Below are 22,171 nucleotides of genomic sequence, written 5' to 3'. Positions count from 1 at the left end.
CCTCCCGCCGCCCGCCGCCCGGAGGGGTCGCGGCTAGCTCGGGGCGGAGGGCCGGGGCGTGGCGCCCCCTGGGCCGCTTCTTCGCGTCGGGCGTGGCTCCAGGGCCGGAGAGGGCAGGGCGGGGAATGAGGCGGGCTTCGGGGTGCGGCCCAGCGCGGGGAGAAAGCGGGGTCCCCCTGATGCTGCCCGCCGACGCAGGCGGCCGCGGACGGGGCGGCCCGGAGCCCTGAGGCGCCCGGGAGGAGGGGGGGCCTGTCCCCGAAGCGGCGGGGCTGCTCGTCAGGTGAACGCCACCGCCCGGGGCCGGGGCCTCACCAGCACGCGAGGTTGTCGCCCCTCGCCCTCTGCCCTTCGGCGCCGGCTGAAGCCTCTTGTCCCTCAGACCGCGCCTGCCCTCCCCCCCCAGGGGAGCCTCTCTGGGCCCTCCCCCCCCCAGGGGAGCCCTTCTGGGGCCCTCCCCCCCCCCAGGGGAGCCCCTCTGGGCCCTCCCCCCCCCCAGGGGAGCCCCTCTGGGCCCTCCCCCCCCAGGGGAGCCTCTCTGGGCCCTCCCCCCCAGGGGAGCCTCTCTGGGCCCTCCCCCCCCAGGGGAGTCCTTCTGGGCCCTCCCCCCCAGGGGAGCCTCTCTGGGCCCTCCCCCCCCAGGGGAGCCCTTCTGGGCCCTCCCCCCCCAGGGGAGCCCTTCTGGGGCCCTCCCCCCCAGGGGAGCCTCTCTGGGGCCCTCCCCCCCCAGGGGAGCCCCTCTGGGGCCCTCCCCCCCCAGGGGAGCCCCTCTGGGGCCCTCCCCCCCCAGGGGAGCCCCTCTGGGGCCCTCCCCCCCCAGGGGAGCCTCTCTGGGGCCCTCCCCCCAGGGGAGCCTCTCTGGGGCCCTCCCCCCCAGGGGAGCCCTTCTGGGGCCCTCCCCCCAGGGGAGCCTCTCTGGGGCCCTCCCCTGCGCTCCCCGGCCGCCTGCCTCGTCCCCCACAACTGCTCTCTCGCCCTCCGATTTGAAATGCTGACAGGTCCGCCTCCCCGCCTCCCCCGTGACGGCCTTTTCACCACAGCCTGACAGAGAGCGACTAAAAGAACGGAAAGTTAAAAAGGTATATTACAGGTTGCTCTTCATTTAGTTAAAGACACACAGCTCACCAGTGCCCGCTCTCAGTCTGCCTGCCCGTGCATCCCTGCCCCTCAGGCCCTCCCACTGACAGCGAGGCAGGGCCGGCTGGTGAGAGAGCCCGAGCCCGGTCCAGGCGGGGCGGGAGCGGCACCCAGGGCGTGGGGACTGGAGGGACGGACAGCGCCCCGGGGGAGGACTGGCCTCCAGGCAGCAAAGGCTCACGTGAGTCTGCGGGGGCGTCGGGCTGGGGGCCTCATCTCCAGCAGCGGCCTGGGTATCAGGGCAGGGGATGAAAGGGATGGGGGGGGGGATGACTTCAGGGAGGGAAAGGGCAAAGCAGGGGTCAGAAGTGACCCCCAGAATGGTGAGCCTGACTGCACAGAATGGTCACAGTCTTAGGAAACGTAGGGAGAGGAGCCTGTGGGTGTTTCCAGAGCTCCTCTCCCTGGTTTTGGATCCTGGCACAGTGATTGACCAGGTGTGTGGGACTTTGGTCAAATCACGTGACCTCTCTGTGCCTCAGCTTGCCCCCCCTGTAAAATGGGATGATGACATTATCTACCTCAGAGAGTAACTGTGATTATTAAATGAGTCAGCATTTGTGCCAGACACACAAAGTGCAATAGAAGTCTTTGCTATTGCTATTATTTTTATTCTTTGTGGGTGTAGATGTTCATTTGTCAGATATGTGGACCTGGAGTTCAGGACTAGAAAAGTAGATGTGCTAGTAACCACATTGAAACACATTCCATAACGAAATACTTAGCTCTTAATACATGACAGGCACGATGCTAGACCTGTGGGATATGGCAGTGTACAAGAGACAGGGTTACTGCTCTAAGGAAACGCACACAAAACAAGGAAAACAAAAAAACTAATTTCAGAGCAAAAGAGGGTTGAGAAAGGAGAGAATAAAAAAATTAGCATGCCATAGGATGCAGGTGTATTCATCAGCACAGCATTGCCAGAGTCCAACACCGCATCTGCCCCATGTGTGCAGGAGATTTAGGGCCAGAATGCGTTGTTGTTGTTTTTTTAAAAAGATTTTATTTATTTCTCCATTCCCCCATTGTCTGCTCTCTTGTGTCCATGCGCCGTGTGTTCTTCTGTGTCTGCTTGCATTCTCATTAGGCACCTCTGGGAACCAATTCTGGAACCTTCTGGAGTGGGAGAGGCCATTACCACATCCGTTTCCCCCAGTGGTTTCTTTTTGTCTGTAAGGCAGAAAGTGGAGATAGGATTGGATGGGAAAAGAGGTTGAAGTGAGGGCCAGGAAATCACTGGGATGGCCAAGTTCAGATGTGATGTGTTTGGTGGGAAGTTGAGCAGTTTATCTGCTGGTGCCTTTGTGTTGCTTGTTTGTCCTCCCTGGTTGCAGGTTGTGTTATCTGGCCCTGCTCTAGTTGGGTTGATGCTGGGTGTCCTCTGAGACAATCAGAAATGTTAGGAACCTTTTATTCCCTGGGAATATGCACATTTCTCCATATGTACATATAGCTAAGCATACAACTGTTTTTTAAATAGAAGCATGATACACATATTAGTATGCACTTTATTTTTGCTCACTACTACCCTTTAATCACCTTTCCAGTTCAGCATATATATATATATATATATATATACCTACTTCATTCTTTTGCTTTTTAAAAAAAGATTTCTCACCCCCTCATTGTTTTGAGCTTGTTGTCTGCTCATCTTTTATTTTTTTATTTTTTTTTTATTTTCAGGAGGCACTGGGAACCAAACCTGGGACCTCCCATGTGGGAAGGAGGTGCCCAATTACTTGAGCCACCTCCACTCCCTGCTTGTTGTGTCTCTCATTGGGTTTCCTTGTTGTGTCGTCATCTTGTCATGCCAGCTCGCCACACCAGCTTGCTGTCTTGTTCATCTTCTTTAGGAGGCACTGGGAAGGGAACCTGGGACCTCCCATGTGGTAGGTAGGTGCCCAGGGGCTTGAACCACATCTGCTTTCCTCATTCTTTTGCTTTTAATCAGTAATACCTGCCTCATTCCTTTTAACAACTGTACAGTTTTCTACTTTAAGGACATGCTGTAATTTACCCAGTCTCTGCTCTGTGGTTGGACATTTAGGCTGTTTCCAGATTTGGGTTATTATAAACAATGGTACTGTACAAATTGACACTTAATTTTTGGTTCTTTCAGCCCTTTTGAAAAGTGGCCAAATGTTACAACCTCATCTGTCAAGTGCCTCTGTCCGTGCTATAAATTAGGCAGTAAGGAGCAAGGCCCAAGGACACAGCTCACCCCTGCCGAGAGCAAAGCCCAGAATGTGCTGGCAGCCCCTCCACGCTTGCTCTCCACTGACCCGTCTACCCTTGCAGCCACACCATTTTCCTTCAGTGCTCTTTGGAGATCTAGCCCTTCCTCCTGCTTCAGCCTCATGGTCTCCTAGTTGTCCACACTGCAACCTCAACGTAGTTGTAATTCCAAAATTGCCAACATCAGAACCCTCCCACCATGCTGCTGGGAGTGTAACTGGTAAAGCCACTTTGGAAAACTGGTAGTACCTATTACATCTAAACATTCACTTACCCTATAACCCAGCCACCTACTCTTAGGTTTATACCAAACAGAAATGAGAAAAGAATGTCCAGAGTCATGGGCTACTGTGAAGTGTAAGCACGTGAATGTTTGTAGGACAGCACCTATTGCATACTGTAGGAGTGTTAGGAAATATCAGTTAACATTTATTCAAGTTACTACGTGGCAAGCACCATGCTGGATGCTTTGCGTGTATTGTCTCAGTTCTCACAACAACTGTATCAGGCAGAACTAGCCATTCATTAAACCAGTATTTGTTGAGGACCAATTGTGTGCCAGGCACTGGAATAATGCCTCTCTTCTTCAACGATATTTATTCTAGGAGGTAGAAATTGGACCTGCTCAATTGCTCTGTGTGTATGTACATATATGTATATGTGTGTAAGTACCTATGTATTATACATGCTATTGATAAATGCTGAGAAGAAAAATAAAGGGTCAAGCACTGGATCAGTGATTTTGAAACTTGGCTGCACACTGCAATCACCAGTGGTGCTTTTAAAAATCACACTGCCCGGGCCACACCCAGAATAATTCGATCAGAGTCTATGACGCTGGGGCCTGGACATCAATTTTTGTTGTTGCTCTTCTTTTTTAGAGTACCATCCTCTAGAAAGCTCTAATTCCCTCACTTCACCCCTTTTTGCCATTCCCCCCCATTTCATTATACCAATTTTCAAATTTGCAGAAAAATTGGAGGAATTTTATAGTAAATACCCCATAAACTTATCACATAGTTTCTACTGTAACATTTTATTTTTTTAAAGGTTTATTTTTCATTTCTCTCCCTTTCTTTCCCCCCAACCCCCATCTGCTCTCTGTGTCCATTCGCTGTGTGTTCTTCTGGGTCCGCTTGCATTCTTGTCAGTGGCACCAGGAATCTGTCTTTTTGTTGTGTCATCTTGCTGCGTCAGCTCTGTGTGTGCGGTGCCACTCCTGGGCAGGCTGCATTTTTTCCGAATGGAGCAGCTTTCCTTGAGGGGTGCACTCGTTGTGCATGGAGCTTCCCTATGCGGGGGGACACCACTGTGTGGCACACCCTGCGTGACATGGCACGGCACGGCACAGCACGGCACGGCACTCCTTGCATGCATCTGTACTGAGTGTGGGCCAGCTCACCACATGGGTCAGGAGGCCCGGTATATTAACCCTGGACCTCCCATGTGGTAGGCGGATGCTCTGTCAGTTGAGCCAGATCCACTTCCCTATAACATTTTAATATAGTGGTTTTGTCATGTATCTATCCACCTATACATCCCTCTATCTATCTATTGATCCATCTTTTTTTTTTTTAGCTGCAATTCAAAGAAAGGCATTAAAAAAAACAAACCAAAAGCATCAACAGTTTTTAAAGTTCCCCAGGTGAATCTAATGAGCAGCTAAATTTGAGAACCCATTGGTTCTCAAAAAGAAAATTTTTTCACACCTTTATTGAGCAATCTTTGATGAATAATAAAACCCATATATTTAAAGTGTGCAGTTTGATGGATTTTGACACGTACACACTCATGAACGCAGCACTGCAGAGAGTGAACCTTTCCACCACTCCCAAAATTCTCCTGCCCCTTTGTGGCTTTCCCTCCTGCCCTTCCTGCCCCAACACCCGCAAGCAACCACTGACCTTCCTGTCCTATAGATTAGTTTGCAGCATGTTCTACAATGTTTCATAAATGGAATCATATAGTACACACTTTTATTCTCTCACCAGCACAGTGATTTTAAGATTCACCATATTGTTGCCTGTATCAATGGCTCGTTCCTCTTTACTGCCGAGTATTCTGTTGTATGATAAACTGCAATTGCTTTATCCATTCACCTGTAAAGCATTTGGGTCATTTCCAGTTTTTGCCTCTTTCAAATACTGTGAAAGTTCATGTATTGGTCTTGTCTGGACGTGTGCTTTCAGTTCCCTTGGGTGAGTACCTGGGCATGCAATATCTGGACTGCTTGGTGAGTGTACTTTTACTCTTTTAAGAAACTGCCACACAGTTTCCATAGTGGCGATGCCACTTTACATACCCACCAGCAGTGTGTGAAGTAGAACAGGCCTGGGCCTTTGTATCTTTGCCGAAGTTCCCAGGTGATTCTGTTGCCCACCAAGGTTTGAGGACCACTGGGTTAGAGGGTGATGAAATTGGGGCAGTGCTTCATACAGGAGGTAACATTTATGGCGACACTGAGACCTGGGTAAAGTGAGAGAATGGGCCATGAGGAAACATGGGGGGCAGGACATTCTGGGACCAGAGGGGAGAGAGTGCAGAGCTCCTAAGTAGAAGTGGCTCTGGAGTGGCAGAGGCTCGACAGGGGAGTCTCAGGGGCTTGAAATGGAGTGGCCAGGGGATAGGTGATGAGAGAGCCAGAGAGAAGGGCAGCCAGGGCGAGCCCCAGAAGCCTGCAGGGCCAGGGGAGCAACATAGATTTAGGCTGATGAAACTTTTATTATTTTTTTAAAGGCAGTACCTGGGATTGAACCTGGGACCTTGTCCATGGGAAGCAGGCACTCAAACCACTGAGCTACAACCATTCCCTCTCCCTGTTTTTTTTCTTTTAATGCTTTTACCTTTATTTATTCTTATCTTTTATTTTATTTTACTTTATTTTTAGGAGGTACTGGGGTTTGAATCTGGAACCTTGTATATGGGAAGCAGGTGCTCAACCACTGAACTACATCTGTTCCCATATGGATTTAATTCTGATGGCAATCAGGAACTACTGTAGGGTTTTTTAAATTTAATTTTTTATTTTTTAAAGATTTATTTTTTTAAGTTTATTTCTCTCCCTTCCCCCCCCCCCCCCAGTTGTCTGATCTCTGTCCATTTGCTGTGTGTTCTCCTGTGTCTGCTTGTATTCTTGTCAGCAGCACCCGGAATCTGTGTCTCATTTTGTTGCGTCATCTTGCTGCATCAGCTCTCTGTGTGTGTGCGATGCCATTCCTGGGCAGGCTGCACTTCCTTTTGCGCTGGGTGGCAGTCCTTACGGGGCGCACTCCTTGCAAGTGGGGCTCCCCCATGCGGGGGACACTCCTGTGTGGCACGGCACTCCTTGCACGCATCAGCACTGCATGTGGGCCAGCTCACCACACAGGTCAGGAGGCCCTGAGTTTGAACCTTGGACCTCCCATGTGGTAGGCGGATGCCCTATCCGTTGGGCCAAATCCTCTTTCCCTACTGTAGGGTTTTTGAGCACAGGCATGGCATGATTTTCTTTTCTCTTCCTTTTTTTTTTTTTTTTTATGGTGGTAAAATATACATTGCTTGAAACTTATATTTTAACTATTTCAAATTCAGTGGTGTAAGGTTCTGTTACCATCACCACTATTTCCCAAACTTTTCTATCATCCTCAAACAGAAACCCTGTACTCATTAAGCAATAACTCCCCATTCCTCAACCCCCACCCTATAGGGGTAATTTGACATCTTTTTAAGATATATTATTTATTTTTAGGAGGAGCTGGGGATTGAACCTGGAACCTTGTACATGGGAGGTAGGAATGGAACCACTGCGCTACATCTGCTTCCTGATTTGACATCTTGATTTGATATTGACGACTGGTATCCTAATAATCTTGAGGAGACTTCCGGGAAGATGTCAGACTAGGAAGACATAGGACTCTCTTATCTCGCAGAAAAATTGCTAGAGAACAGACAGAATCGGCCTGGAAAAAATTCTTTTAGGGTTTAGGACACCAGGGGAAGGTTGGACATTGCCCAGAGGAGAGAGGGGCAAAGGAACAGAATCGTGACAACAAAACTGTGAGTTTAAAAGCGGTGGCTACAACTGCCGGCGCCCTCCCCCACACAGCAGACCCTTGAATTCTCAGGCCTCAGGGCCAGTGGTTACTGACGGGGCCCAGGGATCCACCCTACCAGGAAAAGGGAGAGAGAGGGACACAGTCTAATGCTGACTCAGCTTTTGACCCACAAATCGGATCTGCTGTGTCCCACGAGCCCTTCCAGGCTGGGTGGGGTCATGCCTTTGTTTAACAGGGGAGCCAGCTAAGGGCTAAAGAGATCCGACCCTCTCAATCTCCCTCTCTTTTTACCAGGACTAGTTGAGAACGAAGAGGGGAGTGGACTTATTTCCTACCCAGGAAAAGAGGGGGGGCTGCCAGCAAAGGTTGAAGAAGTGTCTCTGAGAAAGTTTGATTTAGGAGGCTCTCAACCTCCAGGCAGGATCCCCTATCACACTGATCCATGCCCTGTTAGAGCAAACGCACACTCCAACCAGGCACTGAACTAAGAGCACTGACAAAGAGCACCATCTGCTGGCAGACCAAGGAAGTACACGTGAGGAAATTACAGTAACACCTTGGTACTCGACTGCTTTGAAACTTGTTGAATTTGGCACTTGACGTGTTAACATGAAAAATTTGTCCTGGTACTCTTCATATGTTTGATACTCAATGCACACGCTAGAACTTGTCAGTGTTGGTTGCCCCATGACTGGCTGCCCTTTCCAGCCTAAACAAAGGGTCACGTGTTAGGCACACAGTAGCTCTTGCCCTGTCTGCATACCCTATTGTGGTCTTGTCTTAGCTTCTGTGGTCATTTTGTGTATTTTTGCTTTTTTCCCCTCATAATGGGTCCTAAGAAAATGAGCAGTGATAGTGCTGAGAAGAAAAGAAAATTACTTTGCACCACCATGGAGTAAAAAACAGAAATAATAGGTAAATAGGAGAGCAGTATTGACATTCCTGGGGAATACCGTATGCCTAAAACAAGTCTCCACCATCATTAAGAATAAAGAAGTGGGAAAAAAGGACTGAGGTTGTGAAAGGAGTTAAAGCAGTAACAAAGCAGAGTTCCCAAACACTGGAGGAAGTTGCAAAGCTGTTATTAATTTGGGTAAATGAGAAGCAGTTAGTGGGAGACAGTGTATCATAAGCCATGACACCTGAAAAAGTAAAAGTGTTGCATGCTGATCTTCTGAAAAACAAACCAGAACTGAGTGAGGAGTGTTAAAGTTTTTAAGGCCAACCACAGCTGGGTTGATAATTTTAAAAAGAGGACTGGCATCCACAGGGCTGTGAGGCAAGGCAAGGCAGCGAATGCTAATAAAAAGGCTGTTGATGAATTTCATGACTATGTAGAGGCTGAGGATTTTATTCCCCACCAAGTTTTTTTTTTCCTAATATTTATTTTTTATTTATTTCTCTCCCCTTCCCTCCCCACCCCCCACATTGTCTGCTCTGTGTCCATTCACTGTGTGTGTTCTTCTGTGTCCCCTTGGATTCTTGTCAGTGGCACCAGGAATCTGTGTCTCTTTTGTTGCGTCATCTTGCTGCATCAGCTCTCCGTGTCTGCAGCACCACTCCTGGGCAGGCTGTGCTTTTTTTGCATGGGGAGGCTCTTCTTACAGGGCGTACTCCTTGTGCATGGGGCTCCCCCACGCGGGGACACCCCTGTGTAGCATGGCACTCCTTGTACACATCAGCACTGCGCTGGGCCAGCTCATCACACGGGTTAGGAGGCCCGGGTTTGAACCCTGGACCTCCCATGTGGTAGAGGTGGACGCTCTTATCAGTTGAGACAAATCCACTTCCCGTCCTCACCAAGTTTTTAACTGTGATGAGACTGGAGTTATTTGGAAAAAAATGCCAAGTAGAACCTACATCACAAAAGAGGAGAAGGCATTAATTCATGGCTAGAATCTGTGACTCAGAGACATAGAAGGGTTTGAGGCTGACCCAAGCCTGCAGGTACAGGGGTACAGCTGTGCAGGAGAGTGTATCTTTGGGCCAAGCTATGGATCTGGAGGTCGGTGCTGCTGATGTGGAGGAGTCGGTGGAGGAGCAGCGTGAAGACCAGCACGAGGAGCTGCAGGAACTACAGAAGCAGCAGCAGCAAGAGGTGGCTGAAGAGAGTTCTTCAGGTGAGGATGAGAGAAGGGAGGACGTCCCATTTCTTTGATAAAAGAAATGTGTGCAAAATGGGCAGAAGTTCAAAACTTTGTGGAGAAGTACCATCCAAACAAAGCTCTTAAAGCAGAAATGTGAATTTACTGAATGACCAATTTCACACTTTTGAGGAATTCTGAAAAGACAGAAGCAGTCCTCATTGGATAAGTTTTTTTTTTTTAAGGTTTATTTATTTATTTCTCCCCACTCCCTCATTTGTACTAGCTATGTCTGTTCTTCTTCCTTGTTTCTTTAGGAGGCACCAGGAACTGAACCCAGGACCTCCAATGTGGGAGGGAGGCAACTTATTGTTTGAGCCATCTCCATTGGCTGCTTTGCTGTCTCTCATTATGTTTTTCTTCCTGTATCTCTTGTTGCGTCATCTTGTCGTGTCAGCTCACTGTCTTCTCATTGTCTTTAGGAGGCACCAGGAACCTCTGCTCTGTGCTTTGTTGAGTCTCTCATTATGTTTTTCTTCTTGTGTCACTTGTTGCATCACTTGTGTCAGTTGCACATGCCTGCCCGTCATGCCAGCTCGTTGTCTCCTCTAGGAGGCACGAGGTCCCGAACCATGGACCTCCCATGTGGTAGGTGGGAGCTCAATAGCTTGAGCCACATCTACTTCCCTGGATAAGTTTTTAGTGAAGGTGACAAAGAGTGTGTCAGTGCCTGTGGTGCAAGAGAAAAAAGGCAGAAAAGAGAAAGAACACCAGAAGTGCAAGTGCCTGATGTTCTCTTGGAGGGGGACTCTCCTTCCAAGCAACGCTCCATGTGACCTCTCCTCCTGACCACTCTCCTCCCACCATCCCATTAGGCCATGGACTCTTCTCAGTACAGGTAAAGTGAAGTTTTCATTTTATTTAATCTAAGTATTTATTAATTTTTAGATTTCTCATGTAAAGTAGTGATATACAACCCTATCTTTTTACATATTGCCTTAAAAGTGTGCGTTGTCTTTGGTTTGGGAATGTATTAAATTTATTTACAGTTTTCCTTATGGGAAAAATTTGTTTGGTACCTGTTTTTGGTACTCGTTGTTCTTCCTGGAACCAATTAACAAGGAGTACTGCGGTACCACTGTAAATAAGTAAGGGAGGCTTTTTCAGGCCTTTATGGCCTCCTTCCCCAAGGCCCTGGGAAAGGGTCTGCAACCCATTAAGGGGTCCAGGGCCTGGATTTGAGCAACTAACAGGGACAATCCTAAAGACTTTGAACAGTTGAACCAAGAATCAAAGAACAGCTGTAACACACAGCCTCCCGCCACTAAATCCCTACGAAAGAGAAATATTAACCATCTGAGTAAACTCACCATCCTAATCAGATGCCTAGACATCAGCAAAAAAAAAATTACAAGCCATACTAAGAAAATACAAGAACTGAACCAGGAAACGGATGTGGCTCAACCAACTGGGCTCCCATCTACCATATAGGAGGTCCAGGGTTCGATGCTCAGGGCCTCCTGGTGAGGGCAAGCTAGCTCATGCAGCGAGCTGGCCCACACGGAGTGCTGGCCCACGCAGGAATACCACCCCATGTAGGAGTGCTGGCGGATGAGGAGAGCTGACTCAGCAAGATGACGCAACAAGAGACACAGGAGAGAAAAGAAGACGTAGCAGAACAGGGAGTTGAGGTGGCGCAAGAGAGTAATCGCCTCTCTCCCGCTCCGGAAGGCCAGAGGATCGGTTTCTGGAGCCCCCTAATGAAAATACAAGCAGACACAGAAGAACACACAGGGAAGTGGACTTGGCTCAATGGATAGAACGTCCACCTACCGCATGGGAGGACCATGATTCAAACCCAGGGCCTCCTTGACCCGTGTGGAGCTGGCCCATGCACAGTGCTGATGCGCGCAAGGAGTGCCCTGCCACGCAGGGGTATCCCCTGCATAGGAGAGCCCCAAGCGCAAGGAGTGCACCCGTGAGGAGAGCTGCCCAGCGCGAAAGAAAGTTCAGCCTGGCCAGGAGTGGCGCCACACACATGAAGAGCTGATGCAGCAAGATGACACAACAAAAAAGAGGCACAGATTCCTGGTACCACTGACAAGAATAGAAGCAGACACAGAAGAACACACAGAGAATGGACACAGAGAACAGACAACTGGGGTGGGGGGGGGAAGGGGAGAGAAATAAATAAAAATAAATCTTAAAAAAAAAAAGAACACACAGCAAACAGACACAGAGAGCAGACGACAGGGGGAATGAGGGGAAGAAATAAAATAAATCTTAAAAAAAAAGAAGAAAGAAATGACCCAAGAAAAGGAATATATCAAAGCCGCAGAAGAGAAGCAGGATTTGAGACAACTAATCAATGACATGCACACAAATTTCCAAAATCAAATTAATGAGTTGAGAGACAATATGGCTAAAGAGATAAAGGACATTAAGAAGACAAGTAGTGAACACAAAGAAGAATCTGAAAAAGCAGAATAGAAAATTAACAGAGCTCATGGGAATGAAATTCAATAAAACTGATGAAGTCCTAGATAGACTAAGAAAGTAAAAGAGAAGATTCAAATAAATACAATCAGAAATGAAAGGGGTAAAGTTACAACTGAAGCCACAGAAATAAAAAGGATCATAAGAGAATGTTATGAAAAACTGTATGCCAACAAACTAGACAACCTAGATGAAACGGACAAATTCCTAGAAATGCGCAAACAGCCTACACTGCTGCTACAAGAAACTCAAGAACTTAACAAACCAATCACACTTAAAGAGATCAAATCAGTCATCAAAAATATCCCAAAGACGGGAAGCGGATTTGGCCCAACTGATAGAATTAAGCTGACACAGCAAGATGACGCAACAAAACGAGACACAGATTCTCCGTGCCGCTGACAAGAATCCAAGCGGACACAGAAGAACACACAGCGAATGGAGACAGAGCAGACAACTGGGGGGGGGGGGTAGGGGAGAGAAATAAAAAATAATAATAATAATGCTTTAAAAACAAATCCCAATGAAGAAAAGTCCAGGACCAGATGGCTTCACAGGTGAATTCTACCAAGCATTTCAAAAAGAATTAACACCAATCCTGTTTAAACTCTTCCAGAAAATTGAAGAGGAGGGAAAATTACACAACACATATTATGAAGTCAACATCACTTTAATACCAAAGCTAGATAAAGACAAAACAAAAAAAGAAAATTACAGACCAACCTCTCTAATGAACATAGATGCAAAAATTCTCAACAAAACACTTGCAAATAGAATCCAACAGCATATCAAAAGACTTACATACATATGATGACCAAGTTGTATTTCTTCCTGGTATGCAAGGCTGGTTCAACATAACAAAATTAATTATGATAATACATCACATTAACAGATCGAAGGGAAAAAACATATGATCATCTCGATTGATGCAGAAAAGGCATTCAACAAGATCCAGCATCCTTTCTTGATAAAAGCCCTGCAAAAGATAGGAATATGATAAAAGGCATATATAAAAAAACCATAGAAAGTGGCCACAGTAGTTGCTGAGAGCAGGGAGAGGGAAGAAGAGATGTGATGTGCGGGCATTTTGGGGACTTTGAGTTGTCCTAAATGGTATTGCAGGGTCAGATGCTGGACTTTATATATTCTGCCATAATCCACTGAATGTACTTGGGGAGAGTGTGAACTACAGGTAAACTATTATCCATGTGGTGCAGCAGTGCTCCCAAATGTGTTTGCTGAGTGCGATGAGTGTTCCAGAATGAGGGGGGAGGTTGTTGGTGTGGAGGATTGGGGTGGGGGGATGCGGGGTATACAGGAACCTCTTATGTTTTTTAATGTAACATTTTTTGTGATGTATATATCTTCAAAAAAATACAATTTACAAAAATGGGAGGTGGGAGGGGATTATATGGGAACCCCTTATGTTTTTTAATGTAACGTTCTTTGTGATCTATTAACTTTAATTTTAAAAAGTGTAAAAAGAAACCCATAGCCAACATTATATTCAATGGGAAAAGGATGAAAGCTTTCCCTCTAAGATAGGAAACAAAGGTTGCCCACTGTGACCAATGTTAAACATTGTCCTAGAAATTCTAGCTACAGCACTTAGACAAAGGAAAAAAAAAAAAGGCATCCAAATAGGAAAAGAGGAAGTAAAACTCTATTTGTGGATGACATGATCCAATATTTAGAAAATTCTGAAATATATACCACAAAGCTACTTGAGCTAATAAACAAGGTCAGCAAAGTGGCAGGAGACAAGATCAACATGCAAAAATCAGTAATGTTTTTGTACACTACTACTGAACAATCTGAGGAGGAAATCAGGAGGAAAATTTACAATAGCAACATTTACAATAGCAATACAAAAGACTAAAGTACCTAGGAATCAATTTACCAAGAAGTACAGGACCTATATGCAGAAAACAACAAAACAATACTAAAAAAAAAAAAAAATCAATGAAGACCTAAAAAAATGGAAAGACATTCTGTTTTCATGGATTAGAAGACTAAATATCATGAAGATGTCAATCCTACCCATGCTGATTTATAGATTCAATGCAATACCAATCAAAATTCCAACAGCCTACTTTACAAAAATAGAAAATGCAATTACCAAATTCATTTGGAAGGGAAAGTGCACCCGAATAGCCAAAAGCAGTCTAAAAAATAAGAGTGGCATGGGAGAATTTCACTGCCTGACCTTGAATCATATTATAAAGCTGCAGTGGCCAGAACAGCATTGTACTGGCATAAAGACAGACACACTGATCAGTGGAATACTGTTCAGAGTCCAGAAACAAACCCTCATCTCTATGGCCAACTGGTTTTCTAAAAACCTACCATGTCTATGTTGATAGGACAAAACAGTCTCTTGAACAAATGTTGCTGGGAGAACTGGATATTGATAACCATAAGAATGAAAAAGGGCCCCTATCTCACTCCCTCTACAAGAATCAACTCAAAATCTATCACATACTTAAATATAAAAGCCAGGACCATAAAAAAAACTACTAGAAGAAAATGTAGGGAAACATCTTTTTTCTTTTTAATTAATTAATTTTTCCCTGCCCGCCCCCCCCCCCCCCAATGTTGTCTGCTCTTGTGTCCGTTTGCATTCTTGGCAGCACAGGAATCTGTGTCTCTTTTTGTTGTGTCATCTTGCTGCGTCAGCTGTGTGTGTGTGTTGCCACTCCTGCGCAGGCTGCACTTTTTTCGCACAAGGTGGCTCCTTGCAGGGTGCTCTCCTTGTGTGTGGGGGCCACTCCTTGCAAGCAGCAGCACTGCATGTGGGCCAGCTTACCACAAGGGCCAGGAGGCCCTGGGTTCAAATCCTGGACCTACTGTATAGTAGACGGATGCTCTATCAGTTGAGCCGCATCTACTTCCTGGGAAACATCTTCAAGACCTTGTGGTAGGTGGTGGTTTCTTGGATCTTATACCCAAAGCACGTTCAACAAAAGAAAAAATACATAAATGGGACCTCCTCAAAATTAAACACTTTTGCACCTCAAAGTACTTTGTCAAAAGGGTGAAAAGGCAGCCAATTCAATGGGAGAAAATATTTGGAAATCACATGTCCAATAGGGGTTTAATATCCATGACATACAAAGAGATGCTACAACTCAAGAATACAAAAACAATCCAATTTGAAAAATGGGCAAAAAGAAAAAAACAAGACAAATAAAAAAAAAAAACAAAAAAAAAAGGGTCAAAAGATTTGAATAGACATTTGTCCAAAGAAGAAATACAAATGCCAAAAAAAAAAAAACATGAAAAAATGATCAATGTAACTAGCAACTAGGGAAATGCAAATCAAAACTACAATGAGAGATCATTTCACACCTATTAGAATGGCCACTATTAAAAAGACAGAACTACTGGTGTTAGAGAGGATGTGGAGAGATAGGAAGTTATTCACTGTTGGTAGGAATGTGGAATGGTACAGCCACTGAGGAGGAGTTCCTAAAGAAGTTGAATATAGATTTGCCACGTGGCCACTACTGAGTATATACCCAGAAAAACTGAGAGCAGTGACACAAACAGACATCTGCACACTGATGCTCACAGCAGCATTATTCATGATTGCCAAAAGTTGGAAACAACCCTGGTGTCCATCAACTGATGAATGGATAAACTGTGGTATATTCACACGAGGGAATATTATGCAGCTGTAAAAAGAAATTAAGTTGTAAAGCATATGATGACATGGATGAACCTGGAGGACATTATGTTGAGTGAAGCAAATCAGACACAAAAGGACAAATACTGTGCTTTACTTTGACCTAAATATATTGCGTATGGAGTTAATAACTTGAATATGGGTCACCAGAAAATGGAATGGTGTTAGAGAATGGAAAGCTGAGGGTTAACTTGTGCAGAATTGGTTAAAAAAGGATGTGTTAATCTTTGGAAATGAATAGAAAAGGTGAAAGCACAACATAATGTCTGTAATTAGCAGTACTATTACGTGGGTATGAAAGGGGTTTAAAGGGAAAGTCTAAGGTCATCTATATTACTAAATGGAAAACTAAAAAATGTAACATGGAGCTGTATAACATAACAAAACCACATGTGTAATATGAATATGGGTAAAACTGCATATATAAGATTTTCTTTGAAATTGAACAAATGTATGTTAATACTACAAAAGGTTAATATCAGACAAAAATTACGCTAAATGAAAGAAACCTGACACAAATTACATATTATATGATTCCATTTATATAAAATGTAAATATAAATTAATTTATAAAGATGGAGTTAGATTAGTGGTTATGTAAGGCTGGGAAACAACTGCTAAGGAGTGGAGTTTTTTTCTTCTTGGAGTAATGAAATTGTTCTAAAATTTTCTGTTGTGATGAATGCACAAGATTGTGATTATACTAAAAGCCATTGATTATACACTTTGGATAGATAGTATGGTATATGAAAGTATCTCAATAAAATTGCCTAGTAAATAAAATAATTGTGCAAGAATAGTCAGAAATAGCAGCTATGTACAGCAGGGGAAGCACAATGAAATGGAGAAGTGATGAATTTTCTTGTTTCTTTCTTATTATTGAAATAATGGAAATGCTTTAACGATGATTGAGGTGTTAAACGCACAACTATTTGATTATAACAAATACCACCAATTGTACACTTTGGATGAATTGTATGCTTTATTAATATGTGTCAATAAAATTGATTTGTTAAAACTTTTAGTATTAAACATGAAAAATATGTATCAATAAAATTGATTTGTTCTTAAAAAAATAACCTAGAGGCAGGAAGACTAAAGCTGTCTTTGGTACAGAAGCAGCAGTCATTCACACCAGCTAGCAGACGGAGATGTCTGGTATTTCATGGCTTGGAGAATGTTCATGTTTTGTATGTGTTGCGACGTTGACTACAGAGATTCCATTTCTGTCTTGATCCATCATGGTCACAGAGTGGCCTTGTCTGACGTTGGTGTGCTATGAGATTGTGTATTTCCCGGACATCAGGGGATGCTCTTTTCTTTCTCAAAGGCATGACCTTTGTTTGATGATCTTGGGAAAAAGAAAACCCAATCCCAACCAGCTTTGGAACTTGATCAAATCAAAGACAACCTCTCCTGGCCATCCTTTCTGCCATCTTCCTCCAAAGGTGCCAATCTGGCTATTTCCAAGCTAAGCCTCAGATGGTTGAAAACTCCTCCTTGTTGTTTTTTCTCCCTTTTTCTAATTTCTTTCTTTTTAAACACAATTTTATTGGGCTGTTCGCATACCATACAACTCATTTTAAGATGTTCAATTCAATGGTTTTTAGTATATTCACAGATCTGTGCAACCATCACCACAGTCAATTTCAGAACATTTTTATCACCCCAAAAAGAAATCCTGTACGCTTTTGCCTTCACCCTTTACCCTCTCCCCAGTGCCCACTTCCACCCCCATCCCCCATCCCTGGTAACTACTAATCTACTCCTGTTCTGGACAGTTGCATGTATGAAATAATATAATATGTGACCTTTGTGTTGGCTTCTTTCACCGAACATGTTTTCAAGGTTCATCTGTGTTGTGGCATATTTCAGTACTTCATTCCTTTTCTTTTTTTGTGGAGGTACCAGGGATTGAATCCAGGACCAGGTGCTCAACCTCTGAGCTACATCTGCTCTCCAGTAAGTTGTTTTTTTCCATTTGTTTGTAAGGAGGTATCGGGGATCGAATCCAGGACCTCCTTTATGGGAAGCAGGTGTGTAACCACTTGAGCTACATTCACTCCCCTTCATTCTTTTTTATGGCCAAATAATATTCTATTGTATGTATAGACCACATTGTCTTTACCCATTCATCTGTTGATACAACGTTTGGGTTGTTTCCACCTTTTAGCTGTTATGGATTAGACTTCGCTGAGCATTCATGTACAAGTTTTTTTTGTGGACATGTTTTCTTTTCTATTGGGCTATACCTCTTCCCTGTCATTTCACCTGTAAAAATAGGGTTTTTCTTCTAGAAGCTTGATCATTTCATAGGACTTTTTACCTCTTTGTGGAACTCCTTGGTTCTGGCAGATAAACCTGGCTCCAAATGAGGGTAAGAAGGAAAAGGGCTTTATTAAGTCAGATTCTCATTTGGTTTGTCAGCTGGGGCTTGGGGAATGCAAAGATAAATCTGGGCAGAAATCCCTGCTCTCGTGGTGCTCATAGTCTGGGGTCAGAGAGGGCCCAGCTGTTTTGCCTGCTATGATCCGGCCCCCTTTTCCCAATTTTCCTCAGAGCAGTCACCCCTTTCTCACTCTCTGGTCCCAGGCCTGGAAGCCAGCATTGTCCACAGGCCACAGGATAATAGTAGTTCAGGACAGGCACTAACCCCAGAGAGTCCAATGAGATTCAATGAGACTCCTCCTGGAGCTCCTGAAAAAAGTGTAAGTTTTGGGTTTATTTTTCTCTTTGGGGTTGCTGAGAAAATAGGATGGAAGCCCTCTATTGGGATGAACCGACCTGAGTATGAAACCAACTGGGAGGAAAGTAAGGCCAAGAGATGGGTCAGCAAAGTCTTCCTGGTGATGCCATTTGCCCATCTAAATCAAGCAGTGCCTGACTTTTTGCTACCTCTGGTCTTTTAATTTGCATGAACCGATACTTTTTAAGAATTAAAAAAAGTGAACTGTGGTTATGGTTGCACAACTATGAATAGTTTAATTGAACACCTTAAATGGGAAAATCGTAGGATATGTGTAGCAGTTTGATATAATTGATGAATTTCAAAAAGAAATATTGGATTATGCTTGTAATCTGATCTGTACCTGGGCATGATTGAGTTATGATTAGGGCGTTGCGTCCCCACCCCTTGGTGGGTGGGGACTCACAGATAAAAGGCATGGCAAAGGACAGAGTTGAGGACTTAAAAAAAAAAAAAGATTTATTTATTTATTTCTCTCCCCTTCCCCCCCAACTCCAGTTGTCTGTTTTCTGTGTCTCTTTGCTGTGTGTTTTCCTTTGTCTGCTTCTGTTGTTGTCAGTGGCACGGGAATTTATATTTCTTTTTGTTGCGTCATCTTGTTGTGTCAGCTCTCTGTGTGTGCGGTGCCATTCCTGGGCAGCTCTCCTTATGGGGCGCACTCCTTGCACGTGGGGCTCCCCTACGTGGGGACACACTTGCGTGGCATGGCACTCCTTGTGCACCATCAGCACTGCGCATGGCCAGCTCCACACGGGTCAAGGAGGCCCGGGGTTTGAGCCGCGGACCTCCCATGTGGTAGACGGACGCCCTAACCACTGGGCCACGTCCGCTTCCCGGGGACTTCTGATGTTAGAGTTTGATGCTGAAGACCCAGGAGGTCAGCATATAGAGGAAAGAGAAGCTAGCACCAGGAAGGAAGGGATCTTGAATCCAGGGAAGGGCAAGCCCCAGGAACATAGGAACCCAGGAAGTCTGAACCCTTGCAGACGTTGGCAGCCATCTTGCTCCAAATAGACTTTGTTGAGGGAAGTAACTAATGCTTTATGGCCTGGTATCTGTAAGCTCCTACCCCAAATAAATACCCTTTATAAAAACCAACCAATTTCTGGTATTTTGCATTAGTACCCCTTTGGCTGACTAATACAATATGTGAATTATATCTCAGTAAAAAAACCCACAAAAAAACATGAGACAAGTCCTATGATAGAGCCATAAACAGGATTTTATTGAAACCCTGAATAAGAGCAGCTCTCCCAGACTACAGAGGGGGGAGAGCAAGCAGTCTTTCTGAGGAAACTCAGATGAGAAAGGAACTGACTATGAGCCTCTAACTGAGCGAGAGGGCTAAGAATTAAAGCAATCAGTCCTAGTCCATGAGTTAGTCTTTGAAAACAGTCTCTCTTTATGCACTGTCCAGATGTCTAAACCATGGTGCCAATTAATTGACCTAAATCATTTTAATGCATAAATGGCATTGAGCCTGCTTCTCTGTAAAGCCTAGCATTGCTTCTACAGTCATGAACATCTCCAAAACAGGCATAGGGGAATTCTCTGCAGCTGTAACTCCCCTTGTTTTAGACTTCTATAATTTATGAGAACTTTTCCACAACTCAAACATGCTTACGCAAAAGAGGGGATTATATTGCGCTACATAATAAGAAATCCAAGGTGCACGCTTCAGGCACAGTTGGATCCAGTGGTATCATTTGCCTTCTGTTCTCTGGCCCTCAGCTCCCCATCTGCAGAACTTTAAATTTACTCTCACTTGGTGGCAAAGATGGCCTCCAGGAGTTCTGGGGATACCTCTCACCAGTTCAGTAACCCCCCTGGTAATTAAATGAACTTTCACTTCCCAACAGGTTGAGCAAAAGTCCGCAAATTGCATACCACTGACTCAGTCTGGAACACCTGCCCACCCCTGGACCAATCCTTGTACTACTCTTGGCGATGGAGGTTGCTGATTGGTCAGGTGCAGAGACAGAAGGTGGGGCAGCCCACTTGACTAGCATGGGCTTCAGAGGAGGGAGAGGTATCCTCAGTGGAAAATCAGAGTGCAAAATCAGAGTGCTCTTACAGGGAGACGGCTGTGGGGCAGACAAAAATAAACCAACATTTAGTTTGAGAGCAGGAAGCTGGTAGTATTTGCTCACACTAGAGAAATGTGGCCATCTACTGAAGCTGACATTAAGCATTTTCTCTTTTTTATACTTCAATTTCAACTCCATGATCTGGCATATCCTTTTCCCCCCTCAATTTAATTACTCAAATCTCTCCTCAAGTATTGTTCCTCCCTCTTCACAAATAACACCCTGTAGCACTTTCTACCTGGAGTACCCAGTCCTGTAATTAATTACTGCCTGGTCTTGTTCCCTGTGGCCCATCCCAGTGGCCCAGGGGGGATTAGACCCAGACCTCACATTCATTAAGAGCCTCACCTTCAGACTGTTGTTTTTCTAGATAGTAACAGATTCCCCCTGTTGAAATTGTAAGAAGATGGTCATGTCACCTTGAAATTTGTGTCCCATTACCAGACACCTGCATGAGAATGAACACTTTTTAAAAAATAAGCCCCAGAGGGGAGTGGATGTGGCTCAAGAAGTTGAGTGCCTGCTTTCCAACTGGGAGGTCCCAGGTTCGGCCTCCTTAAAAAACAAAACAACAAGCAAAACAAATGAAAAGGCCAACTGAGGGGAGCTGATGTGTCTTAGTGATTAAGCGCCAGCTTTCCACATAACAGGTCCTGAGTTCAATCTCTGGCCCCAGTACTAGCAGTTATACTGCTAGCTATTCTATATGATGCTGCTATGAACATATATCTTTGGGCATATGTGGAATAGTTTTCTAGAATAATGGGATTTGATGCTTGATAGATATTACTAAAAGGCCTCAAAAATGATTTTCAATGATCATTCTGAAATGATTTTTTTCCCCCACCAATGGTGCATGGGAGTACCTGTTTTCCCACTTCCCATCACTGGACATTATCAGAGGCTTAAGTTTTTGCCAATCTCATAGGCAAAGAAATGCTGATATCTATCGCTGGACAGTTTTAACAGATGTCATCTCTTTGATGTGCTCAACGCATTCATACATCGGAGTATCTTTTGATATATATCTAGAGCTGAGTCTCTTTTCAGAGGGAAATAAATCGATGAATTACCTAAATTTTGATTCTCCCTGCACAATCAGCTTCTATTTTAAAAGACTCTATGCTTCTATGCTGTTTCTTGCAAACTCTGGCTGGTTGTAATCACCAAGCTGTAATAGCTCTTTCCCCCTGGGCACACGCTGGACTGCATTTCCCAGCCTCCTTTGCTGTTATGAGTGTCATGTGACTGACTTCTGGCCTCAGTGGAAGGATGGTGGGCAGAACTGATACATCATTTCTAGGTCTGGTCCCCACAAACTTCTTATATGATCCTCCATCCTCTTTTGTTTTTTCATTTGCCAGAGTATTTCCTCTAAAATCCTAGGGGATGGTGGCACTTCTAAATGGGAGAATCTTGAGTTCCTGAATCACTGAAAGGAATGCTTGCATTGGAATGTGAAATGAACGGGAGGTAAAACACTCACTGAAGTTTTGAGGTCGGTAAAACACTCACTGAAGTTTTGAGGTCGTGGTTACAGCAGTCAGCCTACCGAGCTAGTTAGGCTAGCCTAGAACATGTTGCAGTAACCACTTACCTCCCAAATCTCAGCAGCTTTAGGTATGCCTGAGAATGAGATTTACTGCTCTATCAATTCTGTATTT

At 44.8% G+C, this 22,171-nt stretch overlaps 1 long non-coding RNA gene across 1 annotated transcript; it reads left to right on the top strand.

Annotated features, from left to right (window-relative positions):
• Window positions 1-996: 996 nt before the first annotated feature.
• LOC139436970 (uncharacterized) lies at window positions 997-19,088 on the top strand. The gene is made up of 2 exons (XR_011646470.1): window positions 997-1,079; window positions 7,103-19,088. It is a non-coding gene; the product is annotated as an uncharacterized lncRNA (long non-coding RNA).
• Window positions 19,089-22,171: the final 3,083 nt, after the last annotated feature.

The sequence above is a fragment of the Dasypus novemcinctus genome, chromosome 19, assembly GCF_030445035.2.
Source record: "Dasypus novemcinctus isolate mDasNov1 chromosome 19, mDasNov1.1.hap2, whole genome shotgun sequence".
In the NCBI taxonomy this organism is placed as follows: domain Eukaryota; kingdom Metazoa; phylum Chordata; class Mammalia; order Cingulata; family Dasypodidae; genus Dasypus; species Dasypus novemcinctus.
This window is presented reverse-complemented; position numbering and strand designations above follow the sequence as displayed.